Consider the following 22,933-nt stretch of genomic DNA (forward strand, 5'->3'; position numbering starts at 1 on the left):
AAAGTAGGGGAGTTTTGCAGATACTGGGCGGGGAGGTTTTTGAGAAGGCTGGGTTTGTATGGGGGGCGGTGGACCGGGGTGTGGGCTGAAAAGCCAGCAAAGTGGTACACGAGAGGGTGGAATTTTTTGAGGGCAAAGGGTTTGGAAGGGGTAGGGTATGAGGGTTTGAGGGATGCAAAGCGGGTGGGATGCAATGTCAGATATAGGGGAATTATTGGGGATGCAGGTGGGGAGTGTACAGAAAGGGATAGTTGGGAAAAGGTGGAAGGGGGAGCATGAGGATTTCACATGGCGGGTGGTTTGTAGGGTGATCCCTGTGAGGGCAGAACAGTGATAGTGGGGTCTCACAAGGTCGGCGGAGTGTCCGTGGGAGGAGACTATTGTTCATGTGCTATGGGAATGTGCTTTTGCTCAACGGGTCCGGCAGAGGGTGGGGAGGTTTTGTGAGGCAATGGGGTGGGGGGATTGTGTGAGTTTTGAAGGGGCGCTGTATGGGTTAGTGGGTTGTAGGAAGAGGGAGGTTAGGGTGTTATTACTTTGTGCACAGGTGGCGATTTGGAAAGCGAGGTGTTTGTGGGTGCAAAAAGGGCTTTATTTTTCATCACGGGAGTGTATTTACTTATTGTATGCAGAGTTGGGATCTTATCGTAGTAGAGGGAAAGGGGAGTGGGAGGGGATGGAGTGGAGGAGGCTTTTTGAGTGAAGGGAGGGATAGCCATTAGGATTTTGGTGTAGAGTAAAAAAAGGGGAATGGGGAAGGGTTAGTTTGAAGGGTTAAAAGGGGTTTTTTGGATATCTGTTCCAAGTTGGGTTTCTGTTTGGAGAAAAGAAGTGTAATTGTCCTTTGGTTGTTTTGAAAGTAATGTAGTATGATGGGAATTTATGTAAACGGTTTGCGTTTGGAGTGGGATAATCAAAGTCTTTGTTGTTTGAGTTGAGATTTCAATATTTTGGTACTATGTCAATTAAAAAAAAAAATCTGTTCTTATCAGTTTAATTGCTGATATGTTCTCGATGCGAGGACTGACGCATTAAACGCATTTTTGGTGCTGGGAGCGGGCCTCAGAGCTTGCTCTAGCCCCTCCACGCATCAGCCCGGTATTGTAGTGCCTCTTGGCCCGGTGCCTGCTCCCCTTCTGGGGGAGCGCTGCCTTCCTCCTCTCTGGGTTCCAAAAGCAGCGTGTGGTGGGAGAAACCTCCCTAAGGTTGGTTGTCTAGCTGTAATTTGATAGACAGACAACGCGGGTAAAGACAGACAGCTGTTTATTTGCTAGAGCAAAGACCATAAAGCCAGCAAAAGGCAAAATGGCCCCCCCCCCCCCCCCCCAAGGGTGAGGTGATCTTTTATACTTCTTACAGCAAGGCAAGACTACATGGTTAACAACAAAGCAATACTTGGGTGGTGCTTTGCAAATCTTTGTAACGGCATATTTCTATTAAGCTGAACTAGCACTTTCTAAAAGCTAAAAGTTAAGTAACAGTAACATTATAATATGTTAGCAAAACCTTATACAGTAGTAGATACTTCTCAAGGACACAACCAGTGCACCCAGAACAATGGTTTCCCTGTCTTATCTTGCTTCTTGCTGTAGCTGACTTTTCAGCACACAGATCTATTTTTTAACTTGAAAAATGCTTAATAGAGTTAATGATTATATGACAGCCAAGCCTTTGCTTGTACCATTCTGCCATGTGGTCAGCTGTATTGCTAGGCCACAGGTCATGCCTTGTATTCAGCTGTAAAGCTAATACTTCTTAATAATCCAAATTATTGTAAGCCTAACAGTATGCTATCAAAAAACTATTTTATTTCAGGGTAATAACAAACCTGTGCACTACAATTCCTCCCTTTGTTTTAATTTTCCAGAGGAAATTTTGGAACACACTTTTAGGTATTTAACTTTTTGTGGGGTTAGGTTTGGATGATTGATAATGGATATTTGTATAAACTGACCATATATTTTTACTTGTCTTTGCATAAACTGTTGTCCTAGACAGCACAGACACTGAAAACAGCACAACAGGCAGATTATAGTTATAACAATTCCGATTAAGCTTAATATAAAAGGTCTAAGCCATCCTGTAAGGGAAGGCAACCAATTAGTGAGCCAACTAAGAGATGTATCTTTGGGGATTTTAGCTATATCTTTAGCTTTTTGGATATGGACAGCTGTATCATTGAGGTGGGTTTGTACTATTGTAAAAGAACTGTTAACCCAAACGCAACATTCTGGTCCGATATCCGCACAAGCTCCCCCTTGAGCAGCAAGGAGAAAATCAAGGGCTATACGGTTTTCAATTATCATTTGTCAGAGTTCTTCTTGGTGTCAGCCAAGGCAGCAATGGCCTTTGAGAGTTCCTTGTGATCTTTACTGAATTTATGAGCCATGATTTTTATCACAGCTTGCAGGCATGGTGTAAATCTTCCAAGACAAGCAGTGTCTATTCCCGGGAGTATATCTGCTAAAGAACACCCGACTAATACTCCTTTGGTAAGCGGAGTTTTTTGATATTTGTCTACTATATCACGGCTTTCTTGCAAATCCCTCTTGTTTCGCCACCTGTCCCGTGGAAGGTGCGTGGCGAAGGACATAGAGGGTTTTAGCATTGCCGGATAGCAGATACCTTTTCCTTTGGCAGGGATTTTATGGTAGGCGTGGGAGCCACACACCCAGTATTTTCCTTTTAAAGCAGCGAGGTTTGAATACTTAGGAGGTATTCAGCCCCCGTTTCCTAATCCTAGCACCCCGCGTTCACCCTCTGATTTAAAGGAAGGATTTGCAGTTCCATTGAAGAAGCGTTGTCCCCGGGAGGTATCAGTGTACAAACAATACCACAAGGTATTATTTAAAGAGGAGATGGGGGTGCAGATAGGATTAGTGCCCTTGGTTAAGTTGTTGTTGTTGTAGAAATCATTGTAAGAGCTGCAATAGGTAGGAGTTGCTGTGTTGTTATTATGCCAGTCTCCTCCACTTGAACTAGTAAAATAGTGGTGACATATGTTTGTGTCTAAATTAATGCAGTCTGATACTGAGCAGTTTATATAGAAACACCAATTTTTAACAACAGGCTTTATTAAAAGGAACTCCTGCTGACTTTGGTCCCAAGCTTGGTTATTAGAGGGGTTTAAAAGTGACTCGGGGCCCAAGGGGATGGGAGTCATGGGAATTTCTCCTTGGGTGTGGAGAGGAAAATGACTGTACACCCAACAATCACTTTGGTTTTCTGCTTTAGCGGCTCTGTCAACATATTGGAGATGCATATTGTTATCAGAGATATGGGCAACAGTAGGCTTAAGAGTAGCCTTAGCCTGAGGAGACTTTGTAAATTGTCTGAAAACTGGGTGGGGCTAGGCTTTATACAATATTCTGTTCCATAAGTAAATACCCGAACTTCTGCTGAACTACAGCAATGTGAGGGAGGATATCAAGGGGCAATGTTGACCTTCCCGGCTATATCAGAGAGTTCGATTGAATCACTTATTCAGACAGGAAAACCTCGGGCACCAGGATTAGCACACTTATAGCAACTGGCAGCTATAGCCGACCCCTGTGAGAGACTTATTTCTCCAGCAAAGAGAAAGATTAGAAATAACATAGTTATAAAAACCATATTATAATAAAAATCAGCACAAACAGTATGTATAACCCTGCAGCTCTTAATAACTGATCTTCTGGGACATGTTACAGTCTCAAAGTGCTTGGTTTCAGCTGATCCAAAAGTGTCTAGAGGATGCAGTACTTGGAGTTCGGTGCTCTCTGGGCTGGGCAGGACCCCAAAAGGGTGACAGTTCATTAGTGGACCTTGGTTAGTTTGAGTTTTATATTATCTAATGGGCTGCAGGTCCAGGAGGTGTTTGTCTTAATTTTTTTGTCCGTTTCTGGCTCACCCTTGTCGCGGTCAGGCGGGCGTGCGGTGCTCCTGTGAAATCTGCAGTCGTCTTCTTCTGGCTTCCCCTTTTCCAGGTCAGGGAAGCTCGCGTTGGAGCCAATCCTGAGCTCTGATGAAACTTCTGTCTTCTTTGTATGAGTATAATGAATCCAGTTGTCTTTTTCTGATACTCTTATGGCGGTGTGGGAGGTGAGGAGGACTACATACGGTCCTTGTCACTTAACTTGGAAACGGTCTCCCCTTAAACTTTTTATATACACCCAGCCTCCAGGCTGGATGCGATGTGTTGGGACATCGGCAGGGAGGGGTTGGCTTAAAGCAGCATACCTATGGAGAGATTTTAACTGAGACTGTAGAGATAAAATATAAGAGGTGAGTCCTTTATCGCCTAAAAGAGAAGACGTGTGAGCCGGTAGTAAGGGGAAATGTTGGGGAACAGGGTGTCTAAACAGCAGCTTGTAAGGGCTGAGCTTTAGTTTTTTTGGGGGGGTCATTCTGATGGATGTAAGGGCCAGTGGGAGAATCTTAGTCCATTTTAACCTGCTCTCAGCACATAGCTTTTCAATTTTTTGTTTTAGGGTCTGATTCATTTTTTTTACTTGTCCTGAGCTTTCTGGGTGCCAAGGGGTATGCAATTTATATTCTATTCCTAGGCAGCTGGCCAGTGTTTTATTTAAGTCAGCAGTAAAATGTAATCCTTGAGTGCTTTTAATGATACGTGGAGGACCAAACCTGGGTATAATTTTATTAAGGAGTATTTTTACTACTTGTTGTGCTGTAGCTCTTCTGGTGGGGAAGGCTTCTACCCACCCTGTGAGTTGGTCAATAATTATTAGGAGGTTTTTGTACTCATTGTCTTCAGGCATATCAGTAAAATCTATTTGTAGTCTTGCAAAGGGAGTATAAGCCCAGGGGCAGGCTCCAGGGGGTCCTGATTTTTTTTTTCTTTGATATTAAACTTTTTTGTATGTACTGTAGTGTTCTAAAAGCCTTTTTGCTTTGTGGTAGACTCCGGGTGTGTAGAACAGCCTGTTAGTGATAGTGGCAAGTTTTTCATAACCTAAATGCTCTCTTTGATGGAGTTGTTGCAGATAGGGTCTAAGGGCTGCTTTAGGTAGCACTATCCTTTCATCTGGCAATTGCCATATTCCATCTTTTTCACAGGTGGCTCCTGCCGCTTTCTATCTCTGTTGTTCTAAAGGTGGTGCAGACTTGTACATTTTTAGCTCTAGCAGTATTTCCAAATATGCCTTTGACTGAGAAATTTGAGCTTGGAAGGCTAGGGCGGATAGCGGCAGTAAGGCTGCTGTTTGAGCTGCAGCATTGGCCAGGGCATTGCCTTTTGAGACTTGATCTCCCTTTTTGGTATGGGCTGGGCAATGCATTACAGCTATGGCTTTTGGCAACATTATAGCTCATAGGAGATCATTGACTTGTTTAGCATTTGATACTTTAGTTCCAGAGGCTGTCATAAATCCTCTGTGTTTCCACAATTGTCCAGTGGCATGACTGATTCCAAAGGCATACTTAGAATCAGTCCAAATATTTACAGAGTGGCCCAATGTTAATTGACAAGCTCCTGTAAGGGCAGTAAGTTCAGCCGCCTGCGAGCTCAACTGCCCAGGCAGTGGTTCAGCTTTAAGTACTTTAAATGGAGTTACTATTGCATAACCCGTTCTTTTAACTCCATTGACTAAATTGAAGAGCCATCTACAAAAAAAAAATCAAGTCAGGGTTGTCTAAGGGTAAGTCACTAAGATCTATCCTGGGTTTGTCTGAAAATGCTGCAACTTGAAGGCAATCGTGGGAGTCTGGTTCCCCATTGCTGGGTAGAGGTAATAAGCCAGATTCAGGGTATTGCATCTCTCTATGACCAAGTCTGTAGCCATTAAAAGTGTGGCTTTCTATTTGTTCATTCTCTGATGAGAAAAATGTTGAGTATTTTTCTGGAGGAGGAGGGCTACTGCTTGTGGAGCCTTTAGGATAAGGGGGTATCCAAGGACTAATTCCTGGGCTTTTTCGACTATTGTTGCAGCTGCTACCACTGTGCAAAGGCAGCCTACTCCCCCCTTTGCCACTGGATCTAATTGTGCAGACAAGTAAGCTGCAGGCAGCTTTATGATCTCAAAAGACTGGTTCTTCTGTATCTTTTGGGGTTTGTTTTTTTTGGCGGGGGGGGGCTTAATAAAAGTTTTAGTAGCAATGGCTAAGATTTTTGTCATGGATTTATTCTCAACACCCTCAGTGTCAGGTTGGAGCTTCTTTTTAATCTCTTTGCTAGCCTGACTTATGAATACAAGTTTTAACACAGGCAAAGTGGCAGGTGTCTCGGGCTCCATGTGTCCATACTGATGTATAGCTTTATAGAGTCTTTCAAAGTAGTCTGAAGGGTGTTTTTCAGGGCCCTGAACAGTAGCTGTCACTTTGGACCAGTTTGTAGTTTTATCTCCTGCTTTCTTTAATCCTTTTAAAATGCTGTCTTTTAGTATTCGTATTGAATTTTGCCCCCTTTCCTGACTGTAATTCTAACTTGGATTTTGCCTAGGCACGCCATTAGGCATGGGGTGGTTTTCATGGGGCTGATCGGCTAGAAATTGGTCAGCATGGCGTAGTACTTGAGTCTTCTCATCCGTAGCTAAGAGGCTTTTGAGAAGCTGCATGACATCTGACCAGGAGGGGTTATGAGTTATGAAAATGGTTTTGAAGCGCCTTAGAACTACTTCGGGATCATCTCTGAGCCTGGGGGTGTTTTCTTGCCAGTTTAAGAGGTCGGTGGTGGAGAACGGAGCATGTGTCCAGTGACTGATAACTTCTCCACCCTCACCAGGCACAGGGTATTCTCTTAGAGGTAACTGAAGTGCAGGCTTAGACAATTTTTGACGAGTGCGATTTGAAATCGGAGTGGAACTGGAATCTGGAGAGGGATCTCTGGATCCCTCTCCAGATCCGGGACTCGGGGATTCCGAGAGAGACAATCGAGGTGATGCCTCCCGAAGACTTCTCAGTCCCTCGGCCAGCCCGGGGGCAATGTTTTGGGGTTCAAACATTGGGGGTGGTATCAATGGTAGGTTAGGGGGCCTAGGCATGGGTCTGTAATCAGCTTCTGAATATGACGGTGGTGTAGCAGGTTTTGGACACAGAAGGGGAGCTAACAGATTCTGGAAAGATGCAGGGGTCAGGGAAGCTAAAGGTTTACTAGCAACATTGTCTCATAAATACCAATAATTTATTAGGTCGAGGCAGGGGTCCTCCAAGATCTTTCATAAGGCAGCCAGACAATTTGGGTCAAACGATCCATTTTCTGGCCATTGTCTTCCCAAATCTAACTGGGACGTATAAGACGTCCAATTAGTTAAACAGAGTTCTGCCATACGAGACTTGGACAGTTCTGCCCGTCCCTCCAAATGTTTCCAATTCTTAATCATAAAATCAAGGGGTGAATCGGGAATAGCTTTTCCTAGACTGGAACCCATGATTATATCCAAGCACAAGCAGTCTTATTTCCTTAAGTTCTACCTGCCTAGGAGCTGTTTTGTCCACATACAACAACCGGTGTTCTCAGACTCCACTGGCTTTCTCTGTGAGGAGGGGCGTCTTGAGTCCGAGCCCTAGTCATTGGCCGTTATAACAGCATTTCTACCTTATATCTGTGTCTTTTGCCTTTCAGCCAGGCTGCTGCTCTAACAGCTTTTAAATCAGCAGACAGATACCCTCAAAGACTGCTTCCAGAGACCTCTAGAGGTTAAAACCAGATAGAAACCAAAAACATACCTGACCTGAGGTACTCGCCGGTACAGTTCCTTTACCCGACTTGAGGATCCCGCCTTATTGGTCCCAAGGGGACTGTCCACCTCCCAAGACTGACCCAAATAGGTGAACTCACCTGGTGCGTGCTGGGGTGTCGGGGGATGGAGGTCTCCAAAGGCTCCAAGCTATATATATGGGTCCCATCTGGGGTGCCAAATTGTGGTGGGAGAAGCCTCCCTAAGGTTCGTTGTCTAGCTCTAATTTGATAGACAGACAATGCGGGTAAAGAAAGACAACTGTTTCTTTGCTTGAGCAAAGAACAAAGCCAGCAAAAGGCAAAATGGCCCCCCCTCAAGGGTGAGGCGATCTTTTATACTTCTTACAACAAGGCAAGACTACATGGTTAACAACAAAGCAATACTTGGGTGGTGCTTTGCAAATCTTTGTAAGAGCATATTTCTATTAAGCTGAACTAGCACTTATTAAAAGCTAAAAGTAACAGTAACATTATAATATGTTAGCAAAACCTTATACAGTAGTAGATACTTCTCAAGGACACAACCAGTGCACCCAGAACAATGGTTTCCCTGTCTTATTTTACTACTTGCTGTAGCTGATTTTTTTTCAGCACACAGATACAGATCCACTTTTTAACTCCGTTAAGCATTTTCTGAGTTAAAATGATTACTTGACACAAGCAAAGGCCTAGCTATCATTCTGCCTTGTGGTCAGCTGTATTGCTAGGCCACAGGTCATGCCTTGTATTCAGCTGTAAAGCTAATACTTCTTAATAATCCAAATTATTGTAAGCTTAACAGTATGCTATCAGAAAACTATTCTATTTCAGGGTAATAACAAACCTGCGCATGGCAGCGGCAGCAGGGGTGGGGCTGTAGCTCCTGGGTGCCCCCAGGGGGCAGACTCTATGCAAAGGTTTGCTGCTGGGCAGGCAGCACACTGACAGGGGAGGGAGGAAGGGAGCGAGCAAGTGAGCAGCGCCCTCTGGCGTGGCAGGCAGCACAAGGCTCCTGCCTCCTGCCCAGGAGAAGCCAGGGCCCTGCCCGGGGCCGCAGGGCCTGGGCCTGGGCAGGCGGGGGGGTGCGGGCCGGGAGCCTGCCGGGGCCCGCTGCAGGCCTGGAAGCAGCACCTGGAGGGTGGGTCGGGGAGGCCAGGGCTTTCCCAGCTACTGGCAGGCAGGCCTTGCAGCCTTTTTCTGTGTCTCTTGCCAGGTCTCTGGCTTGGCCTGTGAGGCCGCTTAAGACCAGATGCTGCCTTCGTCCAGGGTGGTCGTTGTCGTTGACGCTGCTGCCGCCGCCGAACAAAGCCAGAGTGGCGGGGCGTGCACAAGTGCAAGTCAAATGAAACCAGTAGACGGAGACCAGGGCAAACGGAAAGAAGCCCGAGGCAAGGCAAGGTGAGCCTGCAGTGCGATGCTGCAGCTAGTCAAGCGACCAAAAGGCTGGCTTGCATCCAGAGACGCTTCTCAAGCAAAGCCTAGGACATCGTCCTTCTCCCCTTGTAATAGGCCTCAGCGAGGCTGCAGCTGGAGTACTGCGTCCAGTGTTGGGCTGGCTCCACAATTCAAAATGGATGTGATGTGGAGAAGCTGGAGAGAGCCTGTCCAGAGAAGAGCCGCGCGCGCACAATCACAGGTCAGGGAAGCAGACCCTGTGATGACAGGCTGAGAGCCCTGGGGCTCTTGAGCCTGGATAAAGCCCAGGCTCACTCACTCGCTCGGGGGCGATCTGATGGCCGCCTCTAAGTTGACCACCAACCAGTAGCTGGGGGAACGCGTTTGTTCACCCGAGCGAGCGAGGGCCCCAAGGAAGGGATGATGGCCAGGTCAAACGGTCATCAACTAACTACTACAAGGCCGTTTCAGGCTGGACAGGAGGAAGAATTTCTTTCTTGTCTGAGCCCCAAGGCAAGGTCTGTCGGGAACAGCCTGCCACCGGAGGTGGTTCGGTTCGAGAACTGATACGTCCTCGACATGAGGCCTCTAGAAGGCCATGAGCAGAGCACCAGGGAAGACGGAGGGGACAGCGGAGCAGAGAGAGATGGCAGCTACGAAGGCGAGGCCCAATATGCAGATCGGGATGCAGATTGGTATGCAAATGACAGCAGAGACGAGGGCTGAGGAGGATAGAGTTCAGGGGCAGCGGCGGCGATGGGCGAACCAGATCAGCAGAAGGGACGATGGAGTTGGTGAGCGAACGGCGGAGGAAGGGTGGACCTGTGTGCAGCGGAAAGGGAAGGCCCAAGTGGAAGCAGGGGGGGGCAGAAGACCCCCAAAGAGAGAGGAGCATTGCTGGCAGCAGGGAGTCGTCGGGAGACCCAGGGGCAAGAGAAGGAGGCGGCAGGAGAGGGGGACCCTGAAGAGGAAGAAAATGGAGCCCAGGGGACAAAATGGAGGGTGAAGGTAACCTTTGCCCTTGAGGGGTATAAGGGAAACAAGACTGAGGCGCGGAGACTTTATGGCTGAGGTCCTCTTGAAGACTCTCAAAGTGAATCCGAGGGACTTGCACTGTGTGGTGCCCTTCGACAACAGGAAGGTCTGGAATGTGACTTGAAAATGAGTAAAGTTATGCTGCCTTTTGGAAGGCGAGTGAGGAGGCATTGGAACGAGGGGAGCTGGAGGGGTTGGTGTTTGATATGGGGCGGAAGGCACGGGAGAGAGTGCTGTATATTAAGATGTTTACAGACATGTTGCATAAGGACAACGTGAGAAGATGGTTGGAACAGAGGGTGGAGAGAGTGACATTAGTAGAAAAAGAATGTGATTGGTGGGGGGTTTGGACAGGGGCATGGAGGGCGAAGGTGGTGCTCCATGAGGTGGTGGGGAGCCCCGGGGTGGTTAAGCACTTGGCTTTGGCAGTGCAAGTTGGGCCGTGTAGGGGATATGTGGTGTATCGCGACCAGCCCAAGCTGTGCAATAGGTGCGGGCAAGAGGGGCACCTGGCGGCGTTCTGCCAACTTAGGGTGTGTTATTGCTGCAGGGGGCTGGGGCACACAGCTCAATTCTGCAAGGAGAGCTTTGTATGTAAGGGTTGCGGGCAGGAGGGGCACATACAGCAGACGTGCCCCTCGTCCTACACAAATCTAGTGCGGATGGCGGGGAGTCGTGAGGAGTGGGGGGGGGGGGAGGAGAGAGAAATGGAGGAGGAGGAACAGATGGGTGTGCTAGAAGAGGGAGGAGAGATGTTTGTGGAGGAAAGGTCTGGGGGGGAGGAGGAGGGTAAAGAGGGGATCAGAGGCAGTCAAGGAGCTGGTGGAGGAGGAGAAGTTGGAGATGAAGGAACAGAAGGGGGAAGAGGGGGGCGATGCGGCATCGCAACATTTGAGGGGTATGCTGGCGGAGTTGGAAATGGAACAAAAATGGGACAAACAACGGGTCAAACACAAGAGAAGGGGTGGGCAGAGCAACTGGAGGAGGTGGAGGCAATTGAACAAGGGTGGGAGGGGAGTCTCAAGAAAAAGAAGAAACGAGGGGAGGAAAAGGGGAAGAAGAAGCTAGGGGTGCAAGCAGAAGGTGGAAAGGAAGAAGGGAAGGGGAAGAAGAAAGAGCAGAGGGAGGGAGAAGGGGAAAGGAAGGAAAGTTTGGGATTTCTGAGCCCAAGAACAGTGGAGGGGCTGTTTGAACCACCTGGGAAATGGAGGAAAGGGGTAGAGGCCTCACTGGAGGCATCAGAGTGGGAGTGGGGATGAGGTGTGAGGGGGGGAATTTTCATTTCTGTTGATTGCCATGGAAGGGGAATTTTGTGTTGTCTCCTTGAATGTGAGGAGTCTGTTATCTAAGAAAAGGTAGGAAAGGGTGGGAGGGTATTTGAGGGTGTTAAGGGCTGATATTATTTGTTTACAAGAGTGTGGGATTGGGTGGGAGGGGGATTATGGGGTGCTGCAGAGAAGATGAGGATAAGGGAAGGTCGTGGTGGGCAGGGGTGGGTGGAAATAAGGTGGCAGGGGTGGGGATTTTAGTGAATGAAACATGGGTGAGTGCTTGGGGTGGAGGTGTTAATTGAGGGGCAATTGCAACACATGAGGGTAGAGGTGGGGGGGGAGGAGGTGGGGGCGTTCAATGTCTATGCACCAGCTGTGAAGGAGGAGTGGAGGGAATTCTTTCGGAGATTGGCAATATGTGGGGGAGGGAAGAAGGTGTTTGTAGGGGACTAACTGCATTATTGAGGGAGGGGATAGAGAAGGGGGGGATTGGCTGGGGAAGTTTGGACAGCATGGGGAGGTGTTTGGGGAACTGGGTTCAGGAAGAGGGGCTGGTGGATGTCTGGAGGGGGGAGCGGTTGGGAACGAGGACCGAACTGGGGGGGGGGGGGGGGAGAAGGTTTTGCAAATTGATTTTGTTTGTTTGGTTTCAGAAAGGGTGGGGGTGGAAAGGAAGGAGGTGGTGGAAGTTGGGTTTAGCGATCACAGGATGTTGAGGGTAGAGTTACAGGTTGGGAGAGGGAGGGGGGTGTGGAAGCTGAACACAGGAGTACTGGAAGACGAACTGGTGTTTGGGAGGGAATATGAGAGGTGGAAAACAACAAGGGTGCTGTTTAAGTCTCATTGGGAGTGGTGGAGGGTTATGAAGGAGAAGATCAGGGGGTGGTTTATTCGAGTTGGGAAACAGCAGGCGTGGGAGAAGAGGAAGGAGCTGGGGAGACTGCAGGGGAAGGTTCAGGGGTTGATTCGGGAAGTGATGGGGGGAAAGGAAGTGAAGCGCGAGAGTTGGGGGAGGCGAAGTGGATGGTGGAGGAATGGTTTTGGGGGAAGGAGCAGGAGAGGATGTTTTTAGCACTGGCACTGTGGATGGGGGAGGGGAAAGAATGGGGGAAGTATTTTGCAGAGAAGGTGAAGAAAGGGAGCAGGGAAGTGGGGGCAGTGGTGACAGGGGAGGGGGTGCGAGTAGAGAAGCAAAGGGAGGTGTTGAAGGAGGTGACAGGATTCTATGCGGAGCTGTATAAAAAGCGGGAGGTGGATGGGATGGCAGGGGAGAGGTTTTTGGGGGAGTTGGAAAAGAGGGTAGAAGAGAGGGAGAGGGTGGAGTTGGAGAGGGACATCACGGAGGAAGAGGTGAAGGAGGTGCTGGGGCAGATGAAGGGGAAGACGCCGGGTTTGGATGGGTTGCCGGCTGAATTCTACGAGCGGTTTTGGGGGGTGGGGGGGGGGGGACATGGTGGAGGTGTTCTGGGAGGTGATGGGGTCAGGGGAGGCGGGGGAGGGTTTTGTGGTGGGGGTGGTGGTGTTACTGCACAAGAAAGGGGACAAGGAGGTGTTGAAGAATTGGAGACCTATTACATTATTGAATGTAGACTATAAGTTGCTCTCAAAGGTGCTGGCAGCAAGAATGGGGAAGGTGATGGGGGAGGTGGTGGGGGAAGACCAGATGTGTGCAGTGAAGGGTAGGAGGTTGGGGGATACGCAGTGGGTATGGAGGGATATGTTGGAGTACGTGGGGGAGAGGGGGTGGAAGGTGGTGGTGGGCAGTGTAGACCTAGAGAAGGCCTATGACAGTTTGGAGCACGGGTTCCTGTTTGAGGTGTTGGGGCGGATGGGTTTTCCTGGGAAATTCGTGGGGTGGGTGAGAGCCCTGTATAGAGGGGCGAGGAGCAGAATCTTGGTGAAGGGCTGTTTGGGAGAGGAATTCAGGGTGGAGAGAGGGGTGCGCCAGGGGTGCCCCCTCTCTCCGGGGCTGTTTGTGTGCGGCATATAGAGCCATTGGCACAGAAGGTGAGGAGGGATGGGAGGGTGACACTGTACATGGATGACGTGATGTTTATGGTGAGGGATAAGGGGTTGCTGGAGAGGGTGGTGGAAGGAATTAAGGAATATTGGGAAGCAGCGGGGCCACGGGTGAACAAAGGGAAAAGTAGTTTGTTGGCGGTGGGGGAGTGGGCCGGACTGGAGGAGGTGGGGTGGTGGGTGCAGAAGGAGGGTTTGAAGGTGCTGGGAGTCTCTATGGATATGAAGGGGAAGGGGGAACGGGCGTGGGAGGAGGTTCGAGGGAGGGTGAGGAAAGTGGTAGGGCTATGGAGAAAGAGGAAGCTGTCGTTCTGGGGGAAGGTGGGGATTATGAAACAGTCTTTGCTGCTGACAATTTTCTTTGTGGCAATAGTGTACCCGCCCACCTGGTTGCAGGTGAGGCGGGTGCAAAGGGAAATGTCTCTCTCTTTTTGGGGTGGGCAGATGGAGAAGGTGGGGAGGAGAGAGGTATATAAGGGGGAGGACTTGGGAGGCTGGGGCGTGCTGGAACTAGAGGTTTTTCTGTATGTGCACTTCTGGAAAGGGGTGGTGCGACTTGCGGGCCTGGAGGGGAGGAAAGTGGGGGCAATGTGTAGATATTGGGCGGGAAGGTATTTAAGGAGGTTGGGGTTATATGGAGGGAGGTGGACAAGTTTGTAGGCTGAGAGACCGGCCAAGTGGTATGCACGGGGGTGGGGTTTTTTGAGGGCGAAGGGGGTTGGAGGGGTTAGGGTGTGAGGGACTGAAGGAAGCAAAGCGGGTGCTGAAGGAAATCAGAGGAAGGGATGAGATGGCAGATATAGGGGAGTTGTCAGAAGGGCAGGTGGGAAGGGTCTGGAAGGGGATAGTGGGGAAAAGATGGAAGGGGGAGCACGAGGATTTTGCGTGGCGGGTGGTTAGGAGGGTGCTACTGGTGAGGGCGGAGCAGAGGAAATGGGGGTTGATAAGGTCAGGGGAGTGCCCGAGGGAACTGTGTGGCAGGGAGGAAACGGTGTCCCACATGTTGTGGGAATGTTCGCACGCGGAGAAGGTCTGGCAGAGGGTGGCGAGGTTTTGTAAAGAGACAGGGTGGGGGGATTGTGTGAGTTACGAGGGAGCGGTGTACGGTTTGGCAAGGCATAAAGTGTGGGAATGGGAGATTCAGGCATTACTGTTGTGTACACGGATGGCATTGTGGAAAACAAGGTGTTTACTGGTCCAGAAGGGGCTTTGTTTTACATCACGGGAATGTGTTTATTTGGCATATGTGGAGTTGGGGTACTATAGGAGGGAAGGGGAATGGGAAGGTATTGATTGGAGGAAATTGTTTGAGTAAGAGGGAAGGAAGGGGAAAGGGAAAGTTGAAGAGAACCAATGTTATGATGCATGTTATGTTACGTGTTGATAATCAAGATGGAGCTGGAACCCTTTGTGAGTTGAGCCTGTAAAAAGGGGAGAAGCGTTTCTTTGTTTGTATGGGAAAATTTTGTTATGTTATGAGGTGAATGTTGTTATTTAGAGTTCTGAACTGAGAAAGTGGAAATTTTGTTGGTGGTGGTAAACGTGGTATGGCTTTAAATAAAAAAAAAAAAATCTGTTCTTATCAGTTTAATTGCTGATATGTCCTCGATGTGAGGACCGAGGCATTAAATGCATTTTTGGTGCCAGGAGTGGGCCTTGGAGCTTGCTCCAGACCCTCCACGCATTGGCCCAGTATTGCAGTGCCTCTGGGCCCAGTGCCTGCTCCCCTCCCAGGGGAGTGCCACCTTCCTCCTCTCTGGGTTCCAAAAGCAGCTGCAGCAGGGGCAGGGCCGTGGCCCCTGGGCAGCCCCAGGGGGCAGACCCTATGCAAAGGAATGCCGCTGGCTGGGCGGGCAGCATACTGACATGGAGGGGAGGGAGGGAGTGAGTGCGCGTCTGTCCTCCTGCTTGGCAGGCAGCACAGCCCCGCCAGCGCCTCCTGCCGGGGGGGAGGCCGGGGCTGCGGGGCCTGGGCAGCAGGGGTGCAGGCCAGGAGCCCACCCAGCCTGTGGGGCCCGCCGCGGGCCTGGAAGCAGTGCCTGGAGGGTGGGTTGGGGAGGCCAGGGCCTTCCCGGCTATTGGCAGGCAGGCCTTGCAGCCTCTTTCCAAGTCGGCCTGCAAGGCCGCTCAAGACCAGACGCTGCCTTTGTCGAGCGTTGTCACCACTGCTGACGACCAAAGCCAGAGTGAGTGGCGGGGTATATGCAAGCGCAAGTCAAATGAAAGCAGTAGATGGAGACCGGGGCAAACAGAAGGAAGCAAGCCTGAGTCGAGTCTGCAGCGCGATGCTGCCAGCTAGTCAAGTGACCCAAACGCTGGCTTGCATCCAGAGATGCTTCTCGAGCAAATCCCGGGCGGGCGGGACGTCCTTCTCCCCTTGTACTCCGCCTCAGCTGGAGTACTGCGTCCAGTTTTTGGCTGGCTCCACAATTCAAAAAGGACCTGACGTGGAGAAGCTGGAGAGAGTCCATCCAGAGAAGAGCCACACCCGCAGTGCAAGATCAGAGGTCAGGGAAGCAGACCTTACGATAACAGGCTGAGAGCCCTGCCTGGGGCTCTTGAGCCTGGATAAAGCCCAGGCTCGCTCGCTCACTCGGGGGCAATCTGATGGCCACCTCTAAGTTGACCGCCAACCAGTAGCTGGGGGAACGTGTTTGTTCACCAGAGCGAGCGTCCCAAGGAAGGGAGGACGACCCGGTCGAACGGTCATCAACTAACTACTACAAGGCCATTTCAGGCTGGACAGGAGGAAGAATTTCTTTCCTGTCCGAGCCCCCAAGGCAAGGTCTGTCGGGAACAGCCTGCCACCGGAGGTGGTTCGGTTCAGTTTGAGCGCCTGCCTCCCTTGAACCCCTTCAAGAGCAAACGGGATGCTTCTCTTGCTGGGATCCACTGACCCCAGCAGACTTCCTTCCGGCCCTTTGGGCAGGGGGCTGGACGGACTTGATCTTCTGAGGTCCCTTCCAGCCCAAACATCTATGAAATCGTTGAGTCGAGTGGAGGAAGGAGCAGCACGCACCTGCCAGCCCCCGCTTTCCCGCCCGCAGGAGAGCCAGCCAGTAGCTCAGTCGCCAGGCCCCGGGACCAACCGAGCAACCCCCACTGCCGGGGCTGCCCCTGGCCCTGCTCGCCGGGCCCCCTGGGCTGCCGGCCTGGGGCACCTGCTCCCCCTCCGGGGTTGGGCGGGTTATCGCTTCTCGGCCTCTTTGAAGGCTCAGATCGGGGATGGCTGGGCAGAAGCCTGGCTGTCTCCCGGTTGGGCCAATGGGAGACGGAGAGCTAGGAGGAGATGGCGGCAGCGGACGGAGCGTTTTCGATGAAAGAAGGATCAATTGCGAGGAGGAGTATGCTGGTGGACGAGGAGCGGCGGAAGGAGGCGACAGCGGAGAATGGTCAGCCGATGGAGGAGGGCGTGTGGATGGTGGCAGGTAGAAAGCGGAAGCAGGAAGAATGGCTGAGGGAAGAGAAGGAAGTGGAGGAGGGGGCAAGAGGCGAGAAAGCAGGGAAGAAAGAAGAGAAGGAGCAGCAGGTGCAGTGGGACCAGCGGAGCGAGAGTGTGAGGGGGAAAGAATGGGGCGAGGAAGAATGCGGTGAAGGAGGAGATAACACAGGACCCATGTGGGGAAAGAACGACCCACGGCGGTGGGTAAAGCTAAGGATAAAAGCGACTGTTGAAAGAGGGATTTTTGGGAGAATCGAGACTACAAAGGGCAGAGTTTATGGAAAGAATACTATTCGGAGACTGCGGAGTGGATGCGAAGGACTTGAGCGCGGTTATCGCGCATGAAAACAACCGGGCGTGGACTATTTCCTTCTGGAAGAGAAGGGCTTATGATGACTTCTGGGTGTGGCATGATAAATTGAGGAGGGAGGGGCACTGAAGGGGATACGCTTTGAGGCGGGGGAAAAAGAACGGGGGAGAGTGTTGGTGATACGTTTGTTTAACGATATGGTGGAGCAGGAGGACGTGGCGAGATGGTTAGAGGGCAAGGTGCAGAGGGTCATGTGGGTAGAATGGATTCTCGATAAGTATAAGATCTGGAATGGGGCATGGAGGGCACGGGTGTTGCTGTTTGAGGGGGGGAGCGGGGGGGGGGGTCAAGCATTTGTCTTCTACGTGTTTTTTGGGGCCAAACAAGGGGTATGTTTATTATTTTGGGCAACCAAGCTGTGTTCAACTTGTGGGAAGGAGGGGCACCTGGCAGTGTTTTGCGAGTTTACAGTTTGCTTTCGGTGTGGGGGATAGGGGCATAGGGCATGGGTGTGCACGACGGTTGGGAAATGTATTATTTGTGGGAAAGAGGGGCATTTTTTGCGGGAGTGCCCTATATCGTATGCTGGTTGGGCTCGGGGGAAGGAACTGGAGAGGGAGGAGGAGGATGTAGAATCCTTGGGGGAGGTGGGGGGGGAGGGGGAGGAAGATGAAGAGGGAGAGGAGGACAGTGTGTCCTCAGTACCCTCCATGGAGGGAATAACCGGGGCTGAAGAAAGGGCGGGTATGGGGGGGTGTGGGGAGGATAAGGGGGAGGGGGGGAAGGAAGAGAGTCTGAAGAAATTTGAGAAGGAAGAGGGGGCAAGGGAAGTAGATGGGAGGGAAAGTGGAGAGGCACTGGCAAGACAGAGGGAAAGTGCTGAAAGTAGTGGGGGAAAGGAGGTGAAGAAAGCGAAGGGGAGGAAAGGGGGAGACAAGAAGCAGGAAGGGGAAGAAGAGATGGGGAAGGGAAAAAAGTTGTTGGGGGAGGGGGAGAAAGAAGGGAAGAGTCTGGGAAGTGGCAGGGAGAGTGGGGAGAAGGGTTTCTTAAGCCTGATGGCCACTGTGGCTTTAGCGAGAGCTATGGGAATGTGGGCAGAGGGGATGGGGAGGGGAGGAAAAGAAGGTTTGAGAGGGAAAGGGGGGGGAGGTGAAGCGGTGGGCTGAAAGAGAATGTTGCCGATAGTGTCCCTAAATGTGAGGAGTTTATTAGGGAGAAAGAAATGGGAAAGGATAAGAGAATGCCTGGAGCAGAAGGAGGCAGATATATTTTGTTTGCAAGGATGTGGAATTGGGTGGAGCAGGGATTACAGGCACCTGCGGAGAAGATGGGGTTGGGGACAATCATGGTGGGCCAGGGCAGAGGATAATAGGCAGTGGGAGTGTTAATTGGGGGGGGGGGGCAGGATTGGCAGGTGAAGGGTGTTAAAATGTTGGTGGATGGGAGGCTGCAAAGGGTGAACTTGAGGGTGGGGGGGGAGGAAGTGATTTTATGGAATGTGTATGCACCAGCAGGGAAGGTAGAAAGGATGGGGTTTTTCAAGAGGTTGGCTGTTTGTTGTGGGGGGGAGGGCATAAAATAGTAGTAGGGGACTTTAACTGTATTATTCAGAGAGGGGGGGAGGGTGGGGGGGAATGGATAGTACGGGGAGATACTTGAGGGATTGGGTTAAGGAAGAAGGGTTAAAAGACATGTGGGAAGGGGAAGGGGTGGTGACAAGGGTGGATCCGAGGGGGGGGGGGGAGGCAGTCTTGCATAGATTTTATGTTTGTTTCATGGGGAGTGAGGGGGGTGAGGAAAGTGGTTGGGGATGTGGGTTTTTCTGACCATCAAATGTTGAGGGTGGAGGTAGGGGAAGTGGGGGAGAAGGGTATGGAAGTTGAATCTGAAATTAGTGGAAGATGAGGGAAGGTGCAAAGAGTTGAGGGAACTATACAGAGGGTGGAGGACACTGGGGGTTGTTTGCAACAAGATGGGAGTGGTGGGTGATGGTTAGAGGGAGGGTCAAGGAATGGTTTATTAAAGAGGGGAGAAGAGCGAGGGAGGGAATTGGAAAGGAGACAGGGTTGTGCAGGAGTTGTTAAGGAGGGCAGGGGAAGGGAGGGAGGTTCGGGAGGAGTTAAGGGAGGCAAGACAGAAGGTGGAGGAATGGTTTGGGGAGCAGGAGAAGGAGAGGGTTTTTCTGGTGAGGGCACCATGGGTGGAGGAGGGGGAAAGGTGGAATAAATATCTGGCATCAAGGGTGAGAAAAGGGAGGGCAGAACTGGGGAAAATTAAAATAGGGGAGGGGAAATGGGTGGATGGGACAAAGGAGATTTTGGAGGAAGTGACAGTTTTATGAAGACTTGTATAGAGGGGGAAGGGGGAACAGGGGAGGGAGGAGTCAGTGGGTGAAGGGGCTAAAGAGACAGGTGACAGAAGAGGATAGGGAGGGGTTGGAGAGGGAAATAATGGTGGGGGAGGTGGAAGGGTGTTTGAAAGGGATGGAGGGAGGGAAAGTGCTGGGACTAGATGGGTTAGGGAAGGAATTTTATTGCAAATTTTGGGACTTGGTGGGGGAGGATATAGTTATGTTGTTTAGAGAGATCACGGAATTGGGTATGGTGGGGGAGGGGTTTGCAGATGGGGTGGTAATCTTGCTACATAAAAAGGGGGAGAGGGGGGATCTGAAAAACTGGAGGCCAATTACTTGGTTAAATGGAGACTATAAGTTGTTCATGAAGGTGTTGGCTGGGAGCTTGAAGAGGGTGTTGGGACAGGTGGTGGGAGAAGGACAAATGTGTGTGGTGAAGGGAAGGAAGATCTATCAGAGGCACTGGGTTTTGAGGGATATTGTAGAGTATGCACAGGTGAGGAAATGGGAATTGGGGATAGGAAGCTTAGATTTGGAGAAAGCTTACAATCGGGTGGAACACGGGTTTCTGTTTGAGGTATTGGAGGGGATGGGGGTGCCAAGGAGGCTTGTGGGGTGGGTGAAAGGGGTATACGAAGGGGCACAGAGCAGGATGTTAGTTAAAGGGTGTTTGGGAAGGGAGTTTAGGGTGGGAGTGGGGGTTTGCCAGGGATGTCCACTGTCACCGGGGTTGTTTGTGTGTAGTATGGAGGTGTTAGCACAAAAGATTAGGGGGGGATAGGGGTATCAGAGGGGTGCAAGCTCCTGGGGGGGGGTAAAGGTTTTGTTGTATATGGATGATATTACAGTGGTGGTGAGAGATAAATATTCGTTAGGGAGGGTGTTGACATGTATGGGAGTATGGGGAAATTTCTGGGGCAAGGTTGAACAAGGGTAAGAGTGGTGTGTGGGTACAAGGGGAGTGGGAGGGGGATAGAGGGATTTGGGGTGGAGGTAATTAGGGATAACTTGAGGGTTTTGGGGGTTATGTTTGATAGAGATGGGAAGGGGAAGCGGGCATGGGAGGAATTGCAAGGGAGGGTAAAGAAAGTGGTGGGGTGGTGGGGCACCAGGGGACTGTCTTTGGGTGGAAAGACGGAGGTCATCAAGAGGTTTTTGCTGCCAGTAGTGCTGTTCACGGGGAGGGTATATCCCCTGTCATGGGCACAAGCCAGGAAGGTACAGAGGGAGATTTCTTTTCTTTTGGAGGGGCAAAGTGGAGAGGGTGGCAAGGAAAGAAATATATAAGGAAGGGGAGAGGGGTGGATGGGGTGTGCTGGAAGTGGAGGTGTTTGTGTATGGGCATGTGGTGGCAGGGATGGTGAGGGAAGCACTGAGGGGCAAGGGATATGCAGGGAAGTTTGGGAGGTATTCAGGGGGGAGGTTGTGGAGGGCTCTTGGTTGTTTGGGGACAGATGGACGGGGGTGTGGGCAGGGGAACTGTCTATGCATTATGGGAGGGTAGGGAGTTTCATCAGGGATAAGGAACTGGGTGGGTTGGGGAGAGAGGGGTTGCAAAATGCAAGGGCGATGCTGAAAATGATTAGGGGGAAGGATGGGCTAACAGATGTGAGGGAACTTTTGTGGGGACAGGTACAGCAGGTATGGAAGGGGGTGATAGATAAGAGATGGGAACCGGGACACAGGGAATTAGGGTGGAGGGTTGCTAGAAGGGTATTGATGGTAAGGGAAACACAATATAGATGGGGATTGGTAAGATAACCGGTATGTCCACGGGAGTTATGTCAGGGGGAAGAGTCAGTACACCATGTCTTTTGGGAATGTGATTATGCACGGAAGGTATGGGGGAGGGTGAGGAAACTTTTGAGGGAGCTAGGGTGGGCGGAAGGGATCTCGTATGAAGGGGCATTATATAGATTAGTGGAAGAGGAGGAAAGGACTTGGGAGGTGCGGGTTATTTTGATGGGGTGAGGATGGCACTGTGGAAAGTAAGGTGTTTACTGGTTGGGAAGGGGTTATTTTTCACAACTAGGGAATGTTTACAACTAGGGTGGTAGGAGGTAAAGGGATACATAGAGGGAGGTGGAGGGAGGCAGGCAGGATAGGGCTAAAGGGGGGGTATGGCACGGGGTAAGGTGGAGGCACTTATTTGAGCTGGCAGGGATAGGGTAGTGGGGGGGGACATGGGTGGACAGAGGAGATAGGAGGAAAAGTAGAGGAGAGAATGAGAAAGAAGGAGGGGAAGTGGAAAGGGAGAAGAGGGAGGGATGGAGAACCGCTTGCTTTTTGCACTGTGCCCGGCCTGGTATTGCACCATTTCCAGGACCGGTGCCAACCCAGTCCGGCAGACTGCCAGAACTATAGGAACAAAAAGTGAGCTGACTAGCAGCTTGCTTTCGCTTCTCCTGTTGCAGCAAGGGTTCTTGTCAGTCATGACAGGCTAGAGAAGGCGGTGCCGCCAATACGTCCGAAAGAGTATCCGGTTGCGCAAGCGACCGTGCTTCTCAGGTTAGTAGCTTAAGGGTCTTCCGGTTCGCCGGACCCCAATAAAGCGAAAACCCCAGCTCGGGCTAGTAGCTGAAGACCTTGGGTCCCCCTCGGTCGGAGTAGGCGAATGCCAGGGTTCGGAGGACAGAACGTGGATCAACAGCCCCAGGTCTCAAGGACGTCCTGATCCACTGACGAGAACGTTTGAGGCGTGGAGACCCCAGCTAGGGCGGAATGTCGACTAGGGATGCCAGAGGACCCTCCCAGGAGGGTGGACCAGCGAACCCGAGCTGGCAAAGAACCCCGACACCCCCCCAATGATGTTGGGACCCCGACAGGCTGCGGCGGACCCCCGACCATTTATTGACCCCCGGAGGCAGAGAGACTCTCAAAGCCCAGAACCCCAGCTGACGAGAGCTGCCTCCTGGTGGAGGACCCCGGAGCCTGAGGACACCCCCCAGATGACGACAGAGCGCCCCAAGCAACAGCGGACCCCTCTGGACCCCCATGGCACCTCGGTGATGACAGCAGGCCCCGAACGACAACCCCCGGACCCCAGCAGTCCCAAGGATGCCTTCCCCCCCCCCCCCCCCGAGGGTCTCACCACACTGGTGGAGGAGCCCCAACCCCCCCCCCCCCCCCCCCCCCCCGTCACCGGACCCCCCCCACAGACGACCCAGGGGAAGGAGCAGAGGTGACAGCGCTCATGTTCCTCGCTTTCCCCCTCCCGGACAAGCTGTTCTGCCCAACCTGCCACCCGCCGAGACCATACAGATTGCACGGCGATATGAACAAGCACCTATGGCACTTCCACCAGCTGTGCCTAGCTTTCTACTGCTCCCTCTGCGGCACCCAATACAAGGCCTTGAAGCTCCTCAAAAACCACCAGAAGGTATGCCAAGGCCACGGAGCAGAGAGGAGACCCGGCACGCTGGTGAGGTATGCCGCCCTGGCCCGGCACACCCAG

At 51.4% G+C, this 22,933-nt stretch overlaps 1 long non-coding RNA gene, 1 other non-coding gene and 1 pseudogene across 2 annotated transcripts in view; 2 read left to right on the top strand and 1 right to left on the bottom strand.

The window, feature by feature from the left end:
- Positions 1-945: 945 nt before the first annotated feature.
- LOC132247888 (U2 spliceosomal RNA) lies at positions 946-1,132 on the top strand. Its single transcript, XR_009459292.1, has one exon. It is a non-coding gene; the product is annotated as a U2 spliceosomal RNA (small nuclear RNA).
- Positions 1,133-1,246: 114 nt separating this feature from the next.
- The window catches only part of LOC132248503 (uncharacterized), a 66,577-nt gene continuing 44,890 nt past the window's right edge, over positions 1,247-22,933 (bottom strand). The window contains exon 2 of the long non-coding RNA XR_009459701.1: positions 1,247-4,218. This is a non-coding gene — a long non-coding RNA (uncharacterized LOC132248503). The remainder of the gene's footprint in view (positions 4,219-22,933) is intronic.
- On the top strand, positions 14,922-15,100 carry LOC132247858 (U2 spliceosomal RNA; annotated as a pseudogene).

This window comes from Alligator mississippiensis, chromosome 1 (assembly GCF_030867095.1).
Source record: "Alligator mississippiensis isolate rAllMis1 chromosome 1, rAllMis1, whole genome shotgun sequence".
NCBI classification, from domain to species: Eukaryota; Metazoa; Chordata; order Crocodylia; family Alligatoridae; genus Alligator; species Alligator mississippiensis.